General features: G+C 38.5%; 1 pseudogene across 1 annotated transcript; it reads left to right on the top strand.

The window, feature by feature from the left end:
- The first annotated feature begins 9,773 nt into the window (after nucleotides 1-9,773).
- Nucleotides 9,774-19,431, top strand: LOC149297714 (RNA-binding protein with multiple splicing 2-like; annotated as a pseudogene). Its single transcript, XR_016272480.1, has 8 exons — nucleotides 9,774-9,824; nucleotides 14,556-14,633; nucleotides 15,914-15,949; nucleotides 16,045-16,107; nucleotides 16,463-16,611; nucleotides 16,748-16,897; nucleotides 18,335-18,406; nucleotides 19,021-19,431. The product of XR_016272480.1 is annotated as an RNA-binding protein with multiple splicing 2-like (transcript).
- The last annotated feature ends 326 nt before the right edge of the window (nucleotides 19,432-19,757 follow it).

Raw genomic sequence — 19,757 nt, 5'->3', positions numbered from 1 at the left:
AAGGGACACATTTCTTTCATGGGACATAAGTAGGGCTTTCTCTATCGTTTTTATATGATTTTCTGACCTAATAATTATTATTATTATATAATTGGGTAAGGCACTTAGAAGAACAGCAATGTGTTTTAATTACACAATGTAATTTATAAACAGGTTTTCATATAAATATTAGTGTTAAATTGAGGGTTGTACCATTCAGTCATATACTATATTCAGAGAGCAATTCCTAGAAAGGAAGGACATCAGAACAAAAAACGAGACTATATTAAAGAGAACAACTTTAGCTTACCAAAAAGGGTTAAAGTATTATATTATTATTTTTAATATTTTTTGTAGGTTATCTGAGACTAAACTATTTTTGGTTGATGCGTAAATCCTACTAAAATGTTTATTACCAACATCACATTAAAAATGTGTTTTCAGAAATATTGTCCTGGTTGTTTTTTTTTAAAACAGTTATGTTTTTTACATAAAATAATGTTTCCAGATTAGTAATTTTTATATGTTCTAGCTGTGTTATCGTTTCCCAGACGGCAAGACCGATATCATGCCTCGTTAATGTACTGCCTTGTGGTAAACAAAACATTGACACTTATTCACCCAGTCTTGATGACTAATGAAAATCTATGGAGGAAAGGGCTTCATCAGATAAGCAGGACTTCATTAGCATTGCGGTAAAGAATAAGCTCAGTGTGGTGTTTGAGCAGGGAAGTCTCGTAAATATCACATGATCAAAATAAGAATTCAGACGCATTTATTAAAGCATAGAAACATCTCCAAAACTGGTGTAATTGTTCTCATATTTACATAGAAGTACAGTTTAGCTATCAACACATACTTTTGGAGTTTAAAATTGTTCATGTTCATTGATTTCAGAGACAGTATCTAGCCGCAACCCTTATAGCCAAAGCTGCAGCTGGAGGAGCAGTAATATTGCATTATAAGGAGATGCCCGATGTGATGTCATATAGAAACACAGAATCTGACAGCACATAATAACCACTTTGCCTGATGTAAGGACTCAAACTATAATTAGTCCTTGGTCCCTTTTGAGATTCATGGTAGCCATATCCCTATCCCGTGCACGTTTATATTCCCTCACAGTTTTAGCCTCTACTCCTTCTGCTGGGTGGCTCTTTCACTAGACCAGTCCATAGGATTATCTCTGATCACAAATGCAGGTTATAATAAGATTCAGGGAAGAATTTTACGGGGATATGTTTTACAGTTTATCCAGTCTGACCTCCATAGTGATCTAACCTTATCTTTGGTCACGGACAACATTAACAGCAGCTATGTCCATGCAGCTTTGTGCAAACCTATGCATATTGCATATATAATTATTTGAGACATTTCTCATTTTTTTTCTTTTCCAGGACATGATGTAATATATCGATGAACAACAATACCACCAAAAAATAAAACACATTATTACCATATATTGATAGAACAATGGTGGTCTTAAACATTGGTGCTGCTTCTTGATGCTTTCAACATTTTTGCAGAATCCTGCTTATAAATGTGTGTATTCTCTTTTTTAGTGTGTTTTTCTATGCTCTTGCTTTCTCATCTGTCTGACAAGCCTTCACTCCTCCCCCCTCTTAAAATTAGGCTAAGCTCCCAATGTTTGTTACTCCTCACCCAACATCCTATCGCCTGATGTGACTTCCCTTCTCTCACACACACACATGCTTCTCATCTTGTGCTCTCCAAATCGATACGGTAACCTCTTCAAGGACCACGCTTCATTTCCCCTCTGATCCAGCCCCACCATGCTAAATCCCTCATGTTATTCGCCTGGATAGGCAGCATCCATCAGATCTTACAAGCAGAATGATTATATATTTTTTTCAGGTTTCAACAAAGTGGAAAGAACAGCACTGGCCCTGTCTTGAAGAGATACGACTTGTGGTTATTATATTCTGAATGTTCTGAAACTAAATAATTTTTATTATCTAGAACCAGAATTAAGTTTTAAAAAAGTCCACAAACTGTTCTGACAGACAAATCAGTGTCAGGAAGAAGGGGCTCTGCTAGAAAGCTTAGAGGATGCTCATTAAATCGTTAAATACCTAGCGTAATAAAATTAACGTGTGCATTTAAAACGCTAAAAAAATATTATATATATGATACATACATACATGTATTTATACATACCCTTCAGTCTCTGCATATGTACAAGCATAAGCAGAGCCGGACAGCTAGAAGTATGTAAAGCAAGGTCTACCTATCTTGCCCAGGTAATGTTTTCCTGCATTAACTATATATCTCCCAGATGCCCCTCTTTTGCTGTTACTGTCACTATTTCTAGTGTACTTCCGTATGCCCTGCTCATTCCCCTTATGTCCCACTTTAAACAGCAGTAAACATGTTTATATATTAACTTGTGTAAATAAAATCATTTAGCCTTGCCTGAAATTGTAAACAAAATAGAGCACATTTCAGCTATCCGTTATGCTCCTAGTGAGCAGAACAGATTACACTTCAAATCAAATCGGCATTTGTGTGTATAGACAGGATAGATTTTTTTCCTGAGATGCTTGTAGATAAGTGGAACGGTCTCCCAGCTGGGAATTTAAACATACATGGGATAGGCATAAAGCTCCCCTTAATCTAAAATGAGGTCAAGGACTAACTGAGGTTTGCGTGGATAGATTGTTGCTCTGTATAATATATTGTATATATCGTGATATGTTTTGTATATTGTTTTGTTTTTAACCACATTTCACTTTAACAAATAATTAGGCCCTTGATTATTTTTTATAATCATTTTTCAAAATTAATTTTTAACATCCGGTTTTCCTTTTGTGTCAATATCCTAAATGAATTGTGATATCCTTTAGCAAGCCAATATATACACACAGGAAAAAAGTAGGTTTTCTAGAGCTTTCCAGACTTCAGAGGTTCCTTCTTGACATTTCCAGTGCTGCTGGATCTGATGGCGCTATATAAAACAACAACAAAAATTTGCTGAGACAAGGAACCTCTGAGATCCTAGACGCTCATACAGTTCTATATCTTGTTCTCTAGGTGATTACGTTAGCTAAATAGTATTACCCAGAAAGTGGTTGACAATGTTTATTTATCACACCTTCTGTTTTTATGTAGCACGTCAGTCCTATATATCAAAGACTTGTTTCTTGCTCAAGTGCCCTGTTACATATGGAGAATTTCAAAATGCATTTGGCTATTGAATCCCTTTTGCCTTTGTATACAACATTTAACTATTTCATTGACTTTTTGTCTTTCAAAACTCAAATTATATAAACTAAAAACATTATCTGCCATTTTTTGGGGGGAGAAGAGGGTTTCCTTAATGAGGTTCAAAATGGCTGCCATAAATTAAATGATTCTCGACACATTAAACTTTTATTTGTTTAGCTATTCATTTTAATAAAAAACACATTTTCATCTATCGATACACTGGAAAAATATGATTATTATTCCTTGTACATATCTCAAGGATTCTGACACATGATGGGTAGTTGATACTTAAAATAAAGTGATTGCATATAAACTATTTTTACAGGTAGATTTAGCTGATATCACCAAATAATCAATGGGCACATTGTATGTACAGTTTATAAAATATATATATATATATATATATATACACACACACACACACACATGAATATAGAAATAAAGATGCGCATAGCACGTTCCATTGGAAGATACATACGCAGGTTATACATTACATTTTACCAGGCAGGGCAATCTCTCACTAGAGTCCAAAGACCAAGTTGTCTGCAGTGCTGTCTGGAGTGCTATGAAGGAATTCCAGTTCTTCATTTGTAACACAACTTATGTGACTTCCCCCTTTTGCTCTGTTCATAATGTGTGATTTTAATAAATTTTGTATATTATTAAGAAACAAACTTGTGAATGTACACAAATGAAAAAATGTAATTTGGTGTACGGAAAATTCTTATTATTAGTGTATGGAAAATTCTTATTATTAGTGTAGTGAAACAAATATGCAAAAAAAGTATCACCCTCACAATGATTGCTAAAAATTTTACCTTTATTGAAGATATTTGCAAAAATATGAGCTCACTTATAGAAAAGAAAAATATATTTTTGGGTGCCATGCTCATTGTTATCAGATAATCAGATTTACCTCAATTATATGGAAGCGAAATTATTCGAATTATAAGAAACTATGCCCTAAAGAACTGATGATATCCTCAAAACAATGGAGGCCATCCACTACACAGCTTCATTGTCATAGTGCTTATGGGCATTGGAGCAGGGCATATTCGGTTTGTTTTTGTTCGGTTTTTTTTTTGTTGTTTTAGCTATTATGAGCACAGAATTGTAGTAATATATTTAGTAAATGCTAATTTTAGCAATCACAGCTCCCTAAGGAACTTCTGGTTAAATCCTCTACAGGAACATACCAGGCAGTTTGAAGATATACCCTAGCCCTTTACCCACATTGCCTACCAGATAATAATCTCCCAAACGTAAGCCATACCACACTTTAAGCATCTTACATGGCATCAAGGTTCACAAATGTCACCTAAACCTAAGTTGGTATTGTATATTTGCACAGACCCTGGTTATCATGCAGTCCCTCCTCGTACAGTAAGATTATTGTTGCAGAATAAAGATAATTAAACTGAAATAAATTACGCTCCGGGAGAACAGACTCGTCTTAAAACAGGCAAGATTGCAGAAGTAGTTGTTAAGACAGCCATAGGTTGTATATTTTGTCTCAACCTTAAATATTCTTTTCTTTTAACCAGTAACATTGACATCTTTTAGCCCAGGAAGGAATTGAGTAAAAAGACCTAGCAGAAACATCTGTCCGGTAACATACTTTAGTTTTTGTTTATCAAGCCCTGTCTAACACATTTACCAAAAGGGACAACAACTGAGTGACAATATGTGCAAGTACAGCACACACACAAAATGTCGCTAGTGGGCCAAAGACTTTAAATAAGAGAAGTGCAGGGGTCACCTTCACATTTACCATCCATCCCCTGACATCATAGCATGTTTAAAACGTTATTACATTATGTGAGATTTCCTCTTTCCTGTGTCATATTGCAATTCTCACTCCTGCCTTTCCCCAATTTCTCTTTTTCCTTTCCCAGACCCCCCTGGCTTAATTCCCACACTCAGTCTATTTCTTCTCTCTGCTGATGCTTCCAATATCCTGTCCTCTCCATACCTTCTATCACTGGGAAGGCAAAGCAGCTTCAGAGTTTAATTTAATGTGAATATTTAATCCCATATAAAACCAAAATTAAAATTTACTTGTCACATTTTGGAAAAAGGATGAACTTTACAAGCTTAAATTGCTCTGATAAAAGAGGTGGATTGGGGAGTTGTAAAGACAAAATTTGCTATAACAGAAGGTCATGCTTTCAAGTAGGGTGACCTTATGAGACATTTTTTCCGGGAGAGAGTGCATATTTGGGTGGTGGCATCCATTGTATCAGCTATCAATGGGCTTATTGGAAGGATGAACGATCTGAATGATGCTGCATCATTGTCGCGTTACTTAACTGTCTATTGCAGGAATGTCACTTATTTCCCAGAGCTTTTGACAAAGAAGATGTGCAAGAGAGGAACTGACCTGGATAGAACAATAGCTCTGGTGGGTCATTTGGGATGCTGTGCTGGGTCAGGCCTAGGACAGCAAGCAACCACCATGAGTACATCACTGGAAGTACTGCTGGTCCGTAACCCATGTGTATCATGGAGTTGGTTGCCTGTTGATAACTCACCGAAGTGTATCAGGAATATATCTAATAACATACTGTATAACCACTCTAATATATATGGACATACATTTAATGAGGAAGTCTTTTTCTGTTAGTAATTTCCTTATCATCGTAAGCAATCCGATGATTCATTTCAATCAACTATTTCATCTGCAGAGAGGGAGTATGGTACGTTTGCTGGCGCCTGCAGATTCCCAATACAGTCAGTTGCAGAAGGAAATAACATTCAACCACAGCACCTACAGACTGCTACAGCTTTTACACACATTCAACATCCAAGTGCCCTATTGGTGCCAGAGCATACAGACAATGTGGTATGTAAACTGGCTATATATTTAATGGCACCTTACTGATGCCAGAAAGAAGTTAGAACGAAGCATGGGAATAAGCAATGGAGTGTCCCTTTACATCTACTGACTCATATTGTTTATTAATACTACACTTCCTTACTTAGATACCAAACTCCCACATCTTTACTAGCAGAGCTAATCGCCTACAATGCATTGTACTTATGCTGGACGGTTACAGCTGCAAACCTATGGAAGCATTACAGTATTAACAACTTATGATCACTTTTTCTAAGTAACAGCAGTCCTGAGTCCCCTTGCCTTGATGACTTAACAGGTCAATTCACTAGGAACCGCTCAGATTTGTGTTTTCCACACATGTATTTAGCTTGTGTTTTCTTTCCATAGATATTCACTTAAAAATTGTCTTTGGGAGGACTTTGTGGAGGAGAGCAGTATGAAGGCATTTTTTGGATTCTCCGGGCTTGGGTGGGATTAACCTGTCAGGTTCCTTATCTGATGTCTCTGTGCAACATGTACGCCGAGGGAGCTGGAACCACTGCTGCTGCTCCTCCTCAAATCTAGATATCCTTCTGTTAGATCAATACAGCCACATAGTTATTGGGTGCATATTTTGGATCAGACTACCTGCCAGAAAAACATTAACACCTTATTCACTAAGAAAATAAAATACCCCACAAAACAGTCTTATGTGTAATTATTTGTTTATTTCTAAAGAGCCAGCATGTCACACAGCATTAAACAACAGGATATCTACAATCAGCAAGTACATCATCCCCTATCTACAGGTTCCTTACTAGGAGGATCAGCATTTTCTTTCTTTTGTACCTTAGTTATTGGGTTTCAAGGTCACGAGAGTCTGGAGTAAACCCCGTATCTACATTGTTCTGATGAACTTGAACTCTCTGATTTTCTTTTCTAACCAGTACACAAATAGAAGCTTTCATAGATGTAGGTGAGAGGTCATAATCTAAAACTAGAGGCTCAGAGGTAACGTAATGAACCTTTCCTTTACTGAGAGGGTCTTAGATAAGTGGAACAGCCTCCCAGCAGAAGTGGTAGATGTAAACACAGTAAGGAAATGTAACCCCTTAATGACAAAATGCATTGTTTTCAGTGGGTTTAGGGACCGCCCATTGTCCTTAAGGGGTTAAACATGTTGTTATAGTCTTATGGCTATCCTAACTCCAAGACAAGAGCAAGGACCGATTAAGTTTAGAATCTTTAAAGCAGGAAATATAAAAGACAGGATGCGCCAAATGTTTCTTATCTACCATCAAATTCTGTGTGTCCATATTTCTAACCCCTCCACCATTAAAAAAGAAACCCAAACAGACATGTAGAGTATTGCTGGTGAAGGATATATTTCGGGGATCAAGGACCACATGCCCACCATGCCCCTGCCTATGGATAACATGTGGGTGTCTGTTCTGGTTTTATTCAATAGTTTTGCTTGTTGTTTGGCTGTGCTCGCTGTTCCTCCCTTTTCTCCAGAATGTAACGGAGAGATTGCAGATCACTACAGACAAGTCATGTACACAAACACAGAGCAGAACACATTCTCAGCTCAATTTGCGTAAACCAAACGAAGGAATTAGAAACCCCCCTCTTGCATAAAGCGAGATTTGGAATGATCCTAAAAAAAAAATAAAAAAAAAAAATGTCAGAGGTAATGAAAAGGTAACAAAAAAAAAAGAATACATTTACACGATACATTTATCCAATAAAACAATGCTCCACAAATTCCAAAGCAGATGCCACTTTAGTTATGTTTTGTTCGTTTAACGACACAATGGTATACAATGGGCAGACACAATACATAACCATGGGAGATACATTAAACAAGAGGAGAAGGGGCCATTTTAACAAAGATTGCGCTCTCTGCAAAAACAAATCCACATACAAAAACTATCTACATGGATAAACTAAAATAGTAAACGTGTAATATATTTATAACTTATCTTGGAACGGAGCGTCAGCTCTTTAGCTCATCTCACCAATCTAGTTCATAGGGACAAAGCACCAAGGATTATGTATGCGTTCTGAGACGTCAGGGTTTCTCTCACTGCTCTTGTATACCTGGAAGGTGAATTAAAGACGCTCACACAGATCTTTTAAGACGTTATAGCGGCAAATAGTATGATCACAACTCCCATCACTATTAGCGCTGCAGTGATGTTTATCTTGGATCACCAGTCTGTGAACTGGAGTTGGACCTATCCAAGTCTAGACTACAAGACGGCATTACCGCACACATTAAAAATATATATATATTTTAGTTCTTCTAAAACAGTGATATTTGTTTAATCTATAAATACACTTATAGACTATATAAAAAAACTATTTTAAAACATTGATCATAACCGATCTTCCCGATAAATAGAAGATCTACTATGAGGTTGCGGCAAATACACCGTATTTAGAGACAGAAGGGATAAGGTGCATGTTTAGCGAAGGCCATGGCCATCCGCACACTATGTCAAACGGATCATAATGCTCAGAATTTGCAGGGATCGGAGAAGCGGGCTTTAAACACTCAAGTGCCTGACCCAAAAAGGTACCAAGTAAAAAGGCGGGAAGACTATTTGAGGAGTCTCTAAACAATCACTTTTGGACTGTGGCTGATTGACCAGGCCAGGTTATTTCAATTTAACTAATCAACTCAGCTAATAAAAAAAAATATAAAAAAAAAGACATAACTCTTGAAAAGGAATAGAATGAATATATTGTCATGCTTAAAAAATACATAAAAAAAGATAATAAAACACATTGTACTGCTAGCCTCACCATTACTGATATTTAAGTGTTATGTATATTAGTGTATTGTGTTTACAGAAATTCCCTGCATTCATCCTCTGGGAGGGAACATGTTCCCAACACCTCACATTAAACACTAATAACACACCTAAAGGGTGAAGCACCAGACAGGTGTCTTCAAATCCTCAAATTAATATTTCGTTGTGAACATGCCAGATTAGCAAGGGGTTATCAAGCAATTTCCATCATCCTCAGCCTGCTCGGTGGTACTGGTTATAGGTTCGGTCTTAGCTAATTACCTATCGCATAGTTAACCCCACGATTGATGGATGGAATTCCTCAGGCCATTTGCCAGGCTTACTCCGAGTGCCTCCCGTGGCCCCTTTAAGAAACTTCAATAAGACAAGTTCATCAAAGTTGAAGTTTAATAAGTTTTTTTTTCTTCATGGAAAAGCAGCTGGGTTGGTGAGGAAGAAACGATTGGCTGATTATTCTCCCAGGATACACAGGGGGGAGGACACCCAGCTGATCCCATTACCAGCATCTGGCCAACCCCCACCCCTCCCAGTCCTCTCCTGCTTTCCAACTTTAATTGATGAACACACTGGAAGAGACTTACTGCTTCTCTACTCCGCATTCACTCCCCTTTCTTCACTCCCCCCAATCCACTCCTTAATTAAGCTTTCACTTGTGGAAGGGGTGGTATAAAGAGTCCTCATCCGGACCCAAGTCTCCTGCACTCTCCCACCTTAACACTCACTTGTGCACTTCTCTCCCACTTGCGTACGTTTCTCCGGCACCCGCACTCCGCACTCACACAACCACCTGAAGTGTAACGGATTCGGCCGCAGGAACCCAACACAAGCTGCATCCATCGCACGCCTTGCAGCTAAAAGGTGCACATTTACTGCATTAAGGAACCCAGAAATCAGCCATCGTGGACTCAGCAGAGGAATCAGCTGTTGGTTTATACGCCATGAGTACCATGAAACCAGAGACGGAGCACAATAATAACATAGAAGAAGAGGTGAGTGTGATTCCGCCCTACCTGCCCACACCCAGCTCGCTTCTCCTTACTTTTGTTGTTGTTGTTTGGTGCGAACAAAAAATATATTGGGTTTAATCCACCCTTGTGTTCAGGGTGAGAGCCTGTGTTTTATTGCAGTGTTCCACCTTTATGGCTTTCTAACTTAAGTGATGGGTGTGTAGAATCACACAGCATGTGTACGAAGTACCTTTTTGATGCTTGTGTAGTCTGACTCCTTGGTCTTTCATTAAACTTATACTAAGGCCATGGCTGTTAACTTTAACTCTGTTGTAGGCATGCCCCTTATCTGTTTTTCCCCCTTTCTCCTGTCTGATGGCAGGCTTGGTTGTGTTGATCCTACTTTGGGGGAATAGTCAAGGAGACCATGATTGAGTGATATGCTTGCCCTTGGTGTTGGGCTTATGGATTTATTTTATTCTGTGTGTAACTTGAGCTATAACTGAACATTTGGAATGTTTCCTGTAGTCTTCGCTAACTTCTATGTATGGGCATCTCCTTTTTGTGTGGGATTTTTTTTTCCCCTTATCTCAATGAATGTGAGCTGTTACGTAGTAACTGTTCTGCACAATAACATTAGGCTGAACACTATGGCATATGTTACGTGTTTTATCTGAGGTCCTGAAAAGTCTATGTAACAAAGTTTTTCTTTGTTGGCCCAATTATAGGCTTCAATTTAAGACATTTGTTTCTTTTGCACTAACATGGCTATTTAGTCAGGTGTTTATTGCCCATGGTGTAAAATATGTAATTCAGATACAATGCCTTAAATCTGATTTCTGAAGGAGGCTTATAACTTTAGGTAATAAGTTATCTGTTATAGGGATGCTGTTGAAACTTTTCTAATCTAGAAAGAATGTATTGGCTAGCTGAAGTCAGTGAAGCTAACACTCTTCTAGTGTGGAGATTGTTCAACAGCTAGTGACCAGGAATTCCAATAACTTCCTCTTAATATTGTGTCTGCTTTAAATGGAGAGCAGTAATCACACCGCTGATGGTCAATATTGCCCCTGTGGGTAATTCCCCACAACTTATCTCCTCTACTTTGTATCAATTTCTGGTTTCCCATGTAGGTGCAGAAGACTTTAAGACTTCTGACTGCTGCTTTTGACCTGGTGTAGACTATAGAGCATTATGGGGCTTTTTTTCTTCTCCCGCCCCCCTCAAGAAAAAAGCAGAATTCTCTTTATATATTTGGTGTTTCTCCTTGCATGGGGAGTGCTCGCTGCCACTGTTGTATTGCTGCCCCTTGTCAGACTTCCAGGAGGTCAAACAAACCATATATTAATGGTGGGGTTTGAAAATGTAAATAGATGGCCGAATGCTTCAACCTTGTGCACAAGAAGCTACATCTCAATCGGCTTTCTAAACTTGGCTTGCACCCCCACCCCATTTTTTATTAGTTTTTGGTCCGTCACCTTCCTTATCTCAACATGTTTAGAAAAACCAACAGGATCAAGACATGCTATTCTTAAATATCTATGTAGTGCTATTTTGATCCCATGCAGGGCCCCTAATGAGGCGTGGGTTTCCATTTAATATTATGAATCGAAGGTTTAACAGCTGTCTGTGTAGCTGATAAATATATTGCTTATTTACTTCAAGTGAAACTTCCCTGTAGCCGTGTCACTTTCGCTTGGTAAAACTAATTCGGCAAAACTCAATCTACTACTCTATAGGCTTTATTGATTTAAAGGGAACCTTCCATTTTTATAGCTGCCTTGCAGTGAGTATATTAAAGGCAAATTTTTAAACTTTGTGGTTAATTTTGTCTGTCAACTGTATGTTAAGGCATTGGTCACCATTTTATACTTATATCTACAGTTGCTACCGCAGATGATGGTACCTGCAGAAGTGTTGGCGCAAGTATTAAATCCAGCAGACCAGTGCATTTTTGTACTTGTGTTCATGTTTTATTCTCTGGTGTAGCTTATGCAACACTGCACATTTTCTACACTTCACAAATTTCTGTATTTCCTTAATGCTATGGCTATAACTTCCATTACAGAAAATGCTTATTTAATCTTTCAGAAGCAGGTGCAGTGTCGGCATGAGGCAAGACCTCTTTCCCAAAACCCTAGTTGCTACTATTTTCCACTAGGAATAAGGCCTAGATACTGAAGGATGCAGGTTATGTGCTGTGACCGTCTGGCACATTGATGGTTCTGTAGCTTTAATGGCAAACAGTAAAGCCCTTTCACACTTTATTGTGAAGTAATTATAGTACTGTGGAATCCATATGCATAGCAATAAGTTCTTGTGCTAGATTATGATGGAGCAGTGCTTCTGTGAAACCTTACTGGTGAGATCAGACTACTAGGTGACCCATTTTGCCATGGCTGCCTCTTAATTTGGTAGAGGATTCTTCTACAAATTGTACGGGGCTCATGTAATTTACTAAAGGCTTTTCATGGTGCAGGAGCAAGGGCTGCTTGATTTTCATGTGTCTTAGGTTGGAACCCTCAGATCCTTCTGATTACCCCCTCCCCATAGATCAGAAATACAATATTTTCATTTGGTCCCCCCCCCCCCCTCCTCCATCACAGAGCTACCAATAAAACTGTGCTTGCACTAGATTTTCTTAAAACCCATTTAAAGCACTGTTCATGTATAATGGGGGTCTATCGCTTTTAATGCAGGTGCCAAAAGTGTGCTTAACCTCTATGGCAATTGACATGACAGGCACATCATGGAAATATCTGGTATGTGATGAGCATAAAGGTGCTTATAAAGCAACCCTTTATCGTTTTCATAGCTTAGCCGGTGTTGCTGAATGCTCCAACATTGAGGCATTGCACCAAAAACATAACAATGAACCAATGAGGTTAAAAAGGTTCCAAAGGTTCTATCCAGACCCTCCTGAGACTTGTAAGCTTCCCCTGCAGGGTGATCAAAGAAGCCCTGTAAATAGATAACATCTAAGATTACAAACTGTAAAAAATAAATAAATAAATAAATAATAATAAAAAAAAGTTAAAATGCAAAGGCTTTTTTGAGGGGGGCATCATTGTGCTCTTCTCTTTACACCATGTTGTGGCCTTCCCTGCACTCAATTCACAATTGTATACATAAATTACATCTTTCAGTCTACTCAAGAATCCTGGTGCCACATGACTGTTTTGGCAAAGGGATTTAAAAGCCCTGGTAAACCTCTATACAGAACTATTCTAAGCTATGAAATGTGGTTGCTAACTTCTCATCTGTCAATTAGTGTAAAATGTATTGTGGTACCTGGTGTGGAGGGTGACTAGAGTGTTTACACTGAAGTTCTAGGCATGTAACTCCTAATAGCTTCAAAACTGTATCCCACAGCCTGCCATTCCCAAATTTGGTTTATCAGACTGTTCCCTGGCAGTATCTGGGGAGCTAAAAATAACCTTAGGCAAAATAAGAGCTCCAAGCTCTTCGGGTATTTTTGTTTCAAAACTAATGGTGTATTCTGACTTCTGATGCTTTCAAGAAAACATCCTATGGTACTTGTCTAACTTCTAGTTTTATGGTGCTCTGATCTAAACCTGTACAAAGGGCAGAACACAACAGATGGTGTCCTTGCTCAAAGCAACCTCCCTAGTATCAAAATTTGGAGACATGGGTATCATCACATTTGACGTATTCGGGATGTATGATAAAAATTGGGGGGGGGGGGGGTGACAAAATATTTATCCTCTACTAGATATTTGGTTTATAATGTGTATGCTCAATATGTAATTGGTAACTGTGTAACTATTCTGCTTAATCCCTTAAAACTACCTGAACAGCTAGTAATAAACTTTGGCAAAGCCATACTCTTCCCTAGTGGCAAGTGTAGCTCTTGCTTTTGCCAGGGATATGGATGTTCATTCTGGTTAACTTAAAAACATACTGCACCATTCAGGTAAACTAAATGGCAGTTACTGTAGCGCCTCATAGTATTGTAACATGCAAAGCATAACATTGGAGCTCTTTGTTCTTTGCTGTGTCCCTTAACACCATGTTACTTGATGGCATCTTATTGACCCTCCTGTCCTACAGACCTATGCTAACACTATTTGCACACACATGCATACTGCATGCCAATGCAGCTTCAGGTGCTTTCAGCCTGGTCTGTAAGTGATGGCCCTAACAACCTTTTGATACTAGGGTTTTCATTCCCCCTCCTTCAGTCTGTTGTGGATGGCACTTCCCCCAACCCCCATTCACACCTGTCACAGGCTCTTACTTCCGCGCATGTCAGCGGCTCATTTGTTTAAGCCACTAGGGATGTTTTCTGTCTCGGTGAGAACACATTCTGCATCAGTACCAAATCCTCTAAAATATTTACCAGTTCTGCTTGATCCGTGCAGTAGATGCACCTAGGGAGACTGTAGCTGAGCTGGGAAATGGGTTACCACTTTGCTATGCATGGCTGAGGTGTAGTCTGGCCACATGCAGTCACCAAAGACCAAATGATTGGAAATGAGCAGTCTTGTTGACTGATTCTTAATTGCTCAAATAGCTTGCTAAGTTTTGGGGGTTTTTTGTTTTGTTTTTTTCCTCTCTTCTGAAACAAATTTGTGGCAGTGTACATCACCTACTGGTTCATAGTAAATGCATCCAAGATATTGACCAGATTTAGGAGAGAACAAAGCTTCTTATGGCATTTTTAGTTTTTTGGGTTTTTTTTTTTTTTTCTTGGCAATTCTTTGACATGTTCTCAGTTTAACATACAGACCTATTCAATTCATGTTCCCACAGGTGCGGACACTCTTTGTCAGTGGACTCCCAATTGACATCAAACCCAGAGAACTTTACTTGCTTTTCCGACCATTTAAGGTAGAGTGCAACCATAACACAAGAGTGTTTACCAATCCTTTCTGTAAAAGAATAAGACTATATGGTAAATTTGTATTTATAATATGGTCTCTTCTCTCTTGGATGACATGGTAGGTAATGTTAAGAGAAACAAATAGTGGCATCAGTTTAGGCTTCTATCTTACAGACATTACTAATCTTGTGTTTTACATGGCAAAAAAATAAAAAAACCCATTAAGTACAGAGAATGCTGTGCAACATTAACCTATTTTTAATCCAGTTAAATGGTGAAGACATTAAATGTCAGTCACAACTGCCGTAAATGCAATCCTTTGTAATGTACATGGACTTGTGTATCTAACACTACATGTGCCAGGAACACAATTTATAGCATGGGTTAAGTGGGTGGTTTATTAGGCCAATACGTAGGTTGATGCTACTAGAACGATAGCTGGAAGGGAGCAATAGCCCTGATCTGCTTTTACATGGTCTCGTTAGTGCAAGTTTCTATTGCACTCAAAAAACATCGGTTTCAATTCAATAGTCAATTGATATAGCCGGATAGTTGCTTTAAGTAAAATACACTTAAATCCATATAGGCAAGTACCTGCCTTAGGTCTAATAGGATTCCATACTGATCTTCACAAGTGGGCAAGGTTTTTGCAGGGGTAGAGACTTTTTGGGATTAGCCACCAGTTTTTGGGCAACTAAAACTCCCATGGTTCAAAGAGGTAACTGGCTTATTTTTCTCTTCCCTCCTTTGCCTGAACTGGGGGTCAAACTGCAGTGAAAGGTACAATTTCAGATTTCACCATTCTGCCACTGTAAATGATTTGACTGATGGGCAACATTGACTTGGGTTTTGCACTTTTAAAATGTACATTTTTCCTTGCTGCTTACGTTCATGAAACTTTAATAATTCTTAAAAATCAATGCACAGGGGTATTTAATATTCTGGCATTTTAAAGGCTGTACAGTCAAGTCAATTTCCTACTTGATTCCCATCCTTAAATAAACTGCACAGCATAAGCACAAACCTCCACACTGACAGAGCACAGCCTTAGCCACTGCTGGGAAAAGTATGGATACCACGTCAGTTCTGCTATTGGGGACCACAGCACCACACCATGACAGAGGGTGCAGTTACACTCCTTCTGCAGCTTGTCACTGCTGTCCCTGATAAACCATGCAGACCTATCATTACCTAGTGTCCAGCACCTCCACTTCCCAATGCTGCAATAACACCACAGGCTTTGCTCACCCTCTGAAGTAGTGTCTTCTAATATATCTTCTGCTTTTAGGGTTATGAAGGATCACTGATCAAGCTAACAATCAAAGCAGGTAATCTATGAATCATGGATAATCACAAGTGGTATTGAAGATCTGTGTTCTTCACGTTGTAATATTTTATATTTTTTCCCTTTTGCTGTAGCCTGTTGGCTTTGTCACATTTGATAACAGGGCCGGTGCTGAAGCTGCAAAGAATGCATTAAATGTGAGTATCTCTTCAAAATCTCTGCATGCTCAACAAATGTCTAATTTTTTGATTGAGCAATCAATCTGCCAGAGGCATATAAACATGTTAAGTGATCAGGCTCCTGTGGATGTCCCCTATTAGGATATGTTTATGTTGAAATAAGCCCAATTAAACAATGGGGTTTTATGCCTAGCAGCAGATCTTGATAGTAACCTTGGCCTGTGACCCAAGCCAGATCTTAGAGGGGTTGCAGTTACATAAACATGGCTCCATGTTCTAGTTGGTCCTACAGCTTGACCCTCTTGTTAAATCAAATTGTCACTTGCTGTGAAATTACTTGATGACAATGTTGAAAAATCCTGTTTTACTATAGGGTATTCGATTTGACCCAGAGAACCCACAGACTTTACGGTTAGAGTTCGCAAAGGCCATACAAAAATGGCAAAGAACAAGCTAATGGCTACACCAAACCCCACAACCTCCACCCTGCACTTGGAGCACACTTCATTGCACGAGATCCATGTAAGTTCTGCCATAGAATTTTTAAATTGTGTGGGGGGTTTTTTGTTATTGTAGGAACTGACCTTTTCAATCACTGTTGCCCCAATGGAAATAACAGATTATGAAATCTGTGATAACAAACTTTTATCCCCCTTAGATGACTTAACAGGTGCTACACTAATCCCTGCGTCACCCGAGGCCTGGGCTCCTTACCGCACTATACACCACAGAGCTGACGCCAGCAATCCCCCATGCTGCTTTTACGTACCCGGCAGCAGCAGCGGCAGCTGCTGCTCTTCATGCACAGGTAAGTAATGGCTAGAATATCTGGTGGGTATTCAGGTATGTAGAAATAATGCAGGCTTTGTTTGTGGTATCGGATTTTAGCTAAACTGAAAATGCTAATTTAAGTTTAACTCGGACTGAGGGTTACAATGTCATTAAATGGCTTACCTATTTAAATGTCTTCTGTAGTTAAACATTGCCATCGCCTATTGACCTAAGATGGGTTTTAACAATTTCTCAGTGTCTACAAGTGTTCAGGTTGTGCAAATTTTGAGATTAATATTTGAATCCTTTAGTTGGCTCAATAATTGAACAGTTTTTATATAGGAGGAATCTATGCAGTCCTTGATTATCGGTGTTTGTGGAAAATATTCATGATATACTTTAAAGATCTCGCCTAACGTATCGAGGTAGAAGCTTTTCTAGCTATAAACGTTCATTTGTTAGTGCTACAAAGTATTGATGAAGGTGAGAATGTATCAATCTCTAATAGGACTTCTGATCTCCATGCATTTCAAGATATTCAGAGACACAAATGTGTTTAAATATCGATGCAGCCGTCCCTCTTAAGGGCTCATTAGAGCAGCAAGCTCCTCCCTGAATGTTCACAAAACTTCAGTCTAACCCCCTGATGCAGCTCTCCCAAAGCTATTGCTGATGCTTAGTAATGGAATGTTATCGTCTTTACTCCCCCTGCTCCTGCCACAAACAGACAGAACATAAAACATCTGGCTGAAATGGCTAGTTGACATGTCTGTTGCGTTAACAAATGTTCAAGGTGAAAGGTTTTGTTTTATTTTAATAGTAGTACATCTTATCTTGTGTAATAAAAAGGAAACAATTGTGTACTACAATGGCTGCAGTAAGTTCAACAATTTAAACAGTTTATTAAAATTGAAGTGGCAAAATCTTCATGGAAGCAACAAATACAAAAACCCATTTATGTAAATGTCGGTGAATACTTTGCTGATGCTGAAAATGTTTCAGTATACTTAATCTGATGCATAACTCTGTTCCTGCTAACTGTATGTTACCAGGGTTGTGTATTTGGGTTTTTTTTGCCCCCCCCACTTAGTCCTTATGGAATTTATTGAATTAAGAAAAAAGCAAACAAACTCTGTGGGAACATGCCAATGGGTTAAACATATATGTTCTAGTAGATCTGCTCTAGTGAGGATTAGCATGACTGACTCCCCCCCCCCCCCCCCCCCCCCAATCAGAAATGGCAATTGTAAAAATAAAATTTAATAGGGGGTGTGGGGGGGTTTGCTTTATATACCGCCCTGAATATGGCTGCTAGTACCAGTATTGGAGGTGGATCCAGCCAATGCATACTATTTCACACTAAACATGTAGTGATGGCAATGGGGAATGTGCTATAAAACTATTGAATTGAACTATTCCTCTTCTCCATTGTAGATGACAGTATAAATCTCAATATTTAACTTCCTCCCTACAGATGCGCTGGTATCCTCCCTCTGAAGCCGCTCAACAAGGATGGAAGTCGCGTCAGTTCTGCTAAACCTCTCCAGTAAGTAAAGTGTTGAATCTCCTATGTGCAGCTACTATATCTTCAGTGTTTCTTCTATTACAATATGTTTAGGTCAACCAATGTAAGCTTGCAAACATTGAGCATATTTGTCTTTGCTTTTATTTTATTGACTTGCCTCCTTAAATTACTCCCACATGACTTCTGTTGCTGACAGAACAGTACACTCCCTAATTTCTGCTTTAATATTTTTGCATCCCATACGTATCCCTTAACATAAAGCTGCTGCTACTCAACTATTCCTATAATTTACTTAAATCACTTGTCATTTGGATTCTTGCCCACTGCAACAATGTACCTTTTTTTTTTTTTACAGGAAATCTAAAAAATACATGCTTTACCATTAATACCTTCTTTGTAACATTGAAAGTGTCCCAAAACTGATCCCTTAAGTGCCTCACTAGTAAAGACCTTTCTCAATATATTGCCATTAACTACCCTTTGTAATCTCAAAACCTTTATCTACAAAACTAACTTCTATCCTGAAAATGTTTCTTGCAGCATGCTATATGACTAACTTTTTCTCTTCTCCTCCTGTCTCATGAAGTTGTGTACCAGACATGAAGCAGTTGAGTGAATATCTGAACCTTTTCCAGATGCCTCCAAATGTTTGGTATACATGTCCAGCATGGAGCCTTCACAGCATAACCCTCAGATTCAAATGAATTCTACAGACCTCGTTCTGCTCCATCTACAGCAGAGGCCAATTCAAGTGACTTCAAACATTGGGACGGTGAAGGCATGGCCATTGCTGTGCAAGACTCCTGATGTCTAGAACGAAGGATTTTCTTCCTTTGCATGTTGCTCTTCTGGCATGAACAATTGTGTGTATTTGTTAAAATTATTGCTTGTGTAACAATTGCTGCAAGTCTCTCTAGATCCATTGGATTTATCTTCATGCTTCTGCAAAGGCTTGCTTTATTGCTCCCCCGTCAATCAGAGAAAAAATGCGCTGTTAAGTCAATTTTTACAACACCAATTTCTTTTGTCTTCATTGGAGAGTATATTCTTGCCAAGTACAATGCAACCTTCAACCTTATGGGGAAAACAGAGCAAAAGTACCAGTATTTTTGTAACTTGTTTAATAAGGAAATATTTATGCATCTAAGTGTTTTTTTTGTTAATTATTAAAATAAAATCTGTCGTAAATTAATGTTCAGTTAAAGAGCGTGGAGAATCTGTATGGTTTGTCTACAGTACTTGATGAACAATTGTGCAATTTGTTTTTGTTGCAGTCTACTGCTTGACATTGATATTTCAGTATTATGAAAGGCATCCTGCTTGTATGAGAATGTGTTTCTCTACTGATGATCCTATGAAAATGTGATACTGG

Source organism: Sceloporus occidentalis, unplaced genomic scaffold (assembly GCF_023333645.1).
Source record: "Sceloporus occidentalis isolate IW3139 unplaced genomic scaffold, rSceOcc1.0.p SCAF_37, whole genome shotgun sequence".
In the NCBI taxonomy this organism is placed as follows: Eukaryota; Metazoa; Chordata; class Lepidosauria; order Squamata; family Phrynosomatidae; genus Sceloporus; species Sceloporus occidentalis.
The sequence above is the reverse complement of the archived record's forward strand: the minus strand, read 5'-3'. Positions and strand labels throughout refer to the sequence as shown.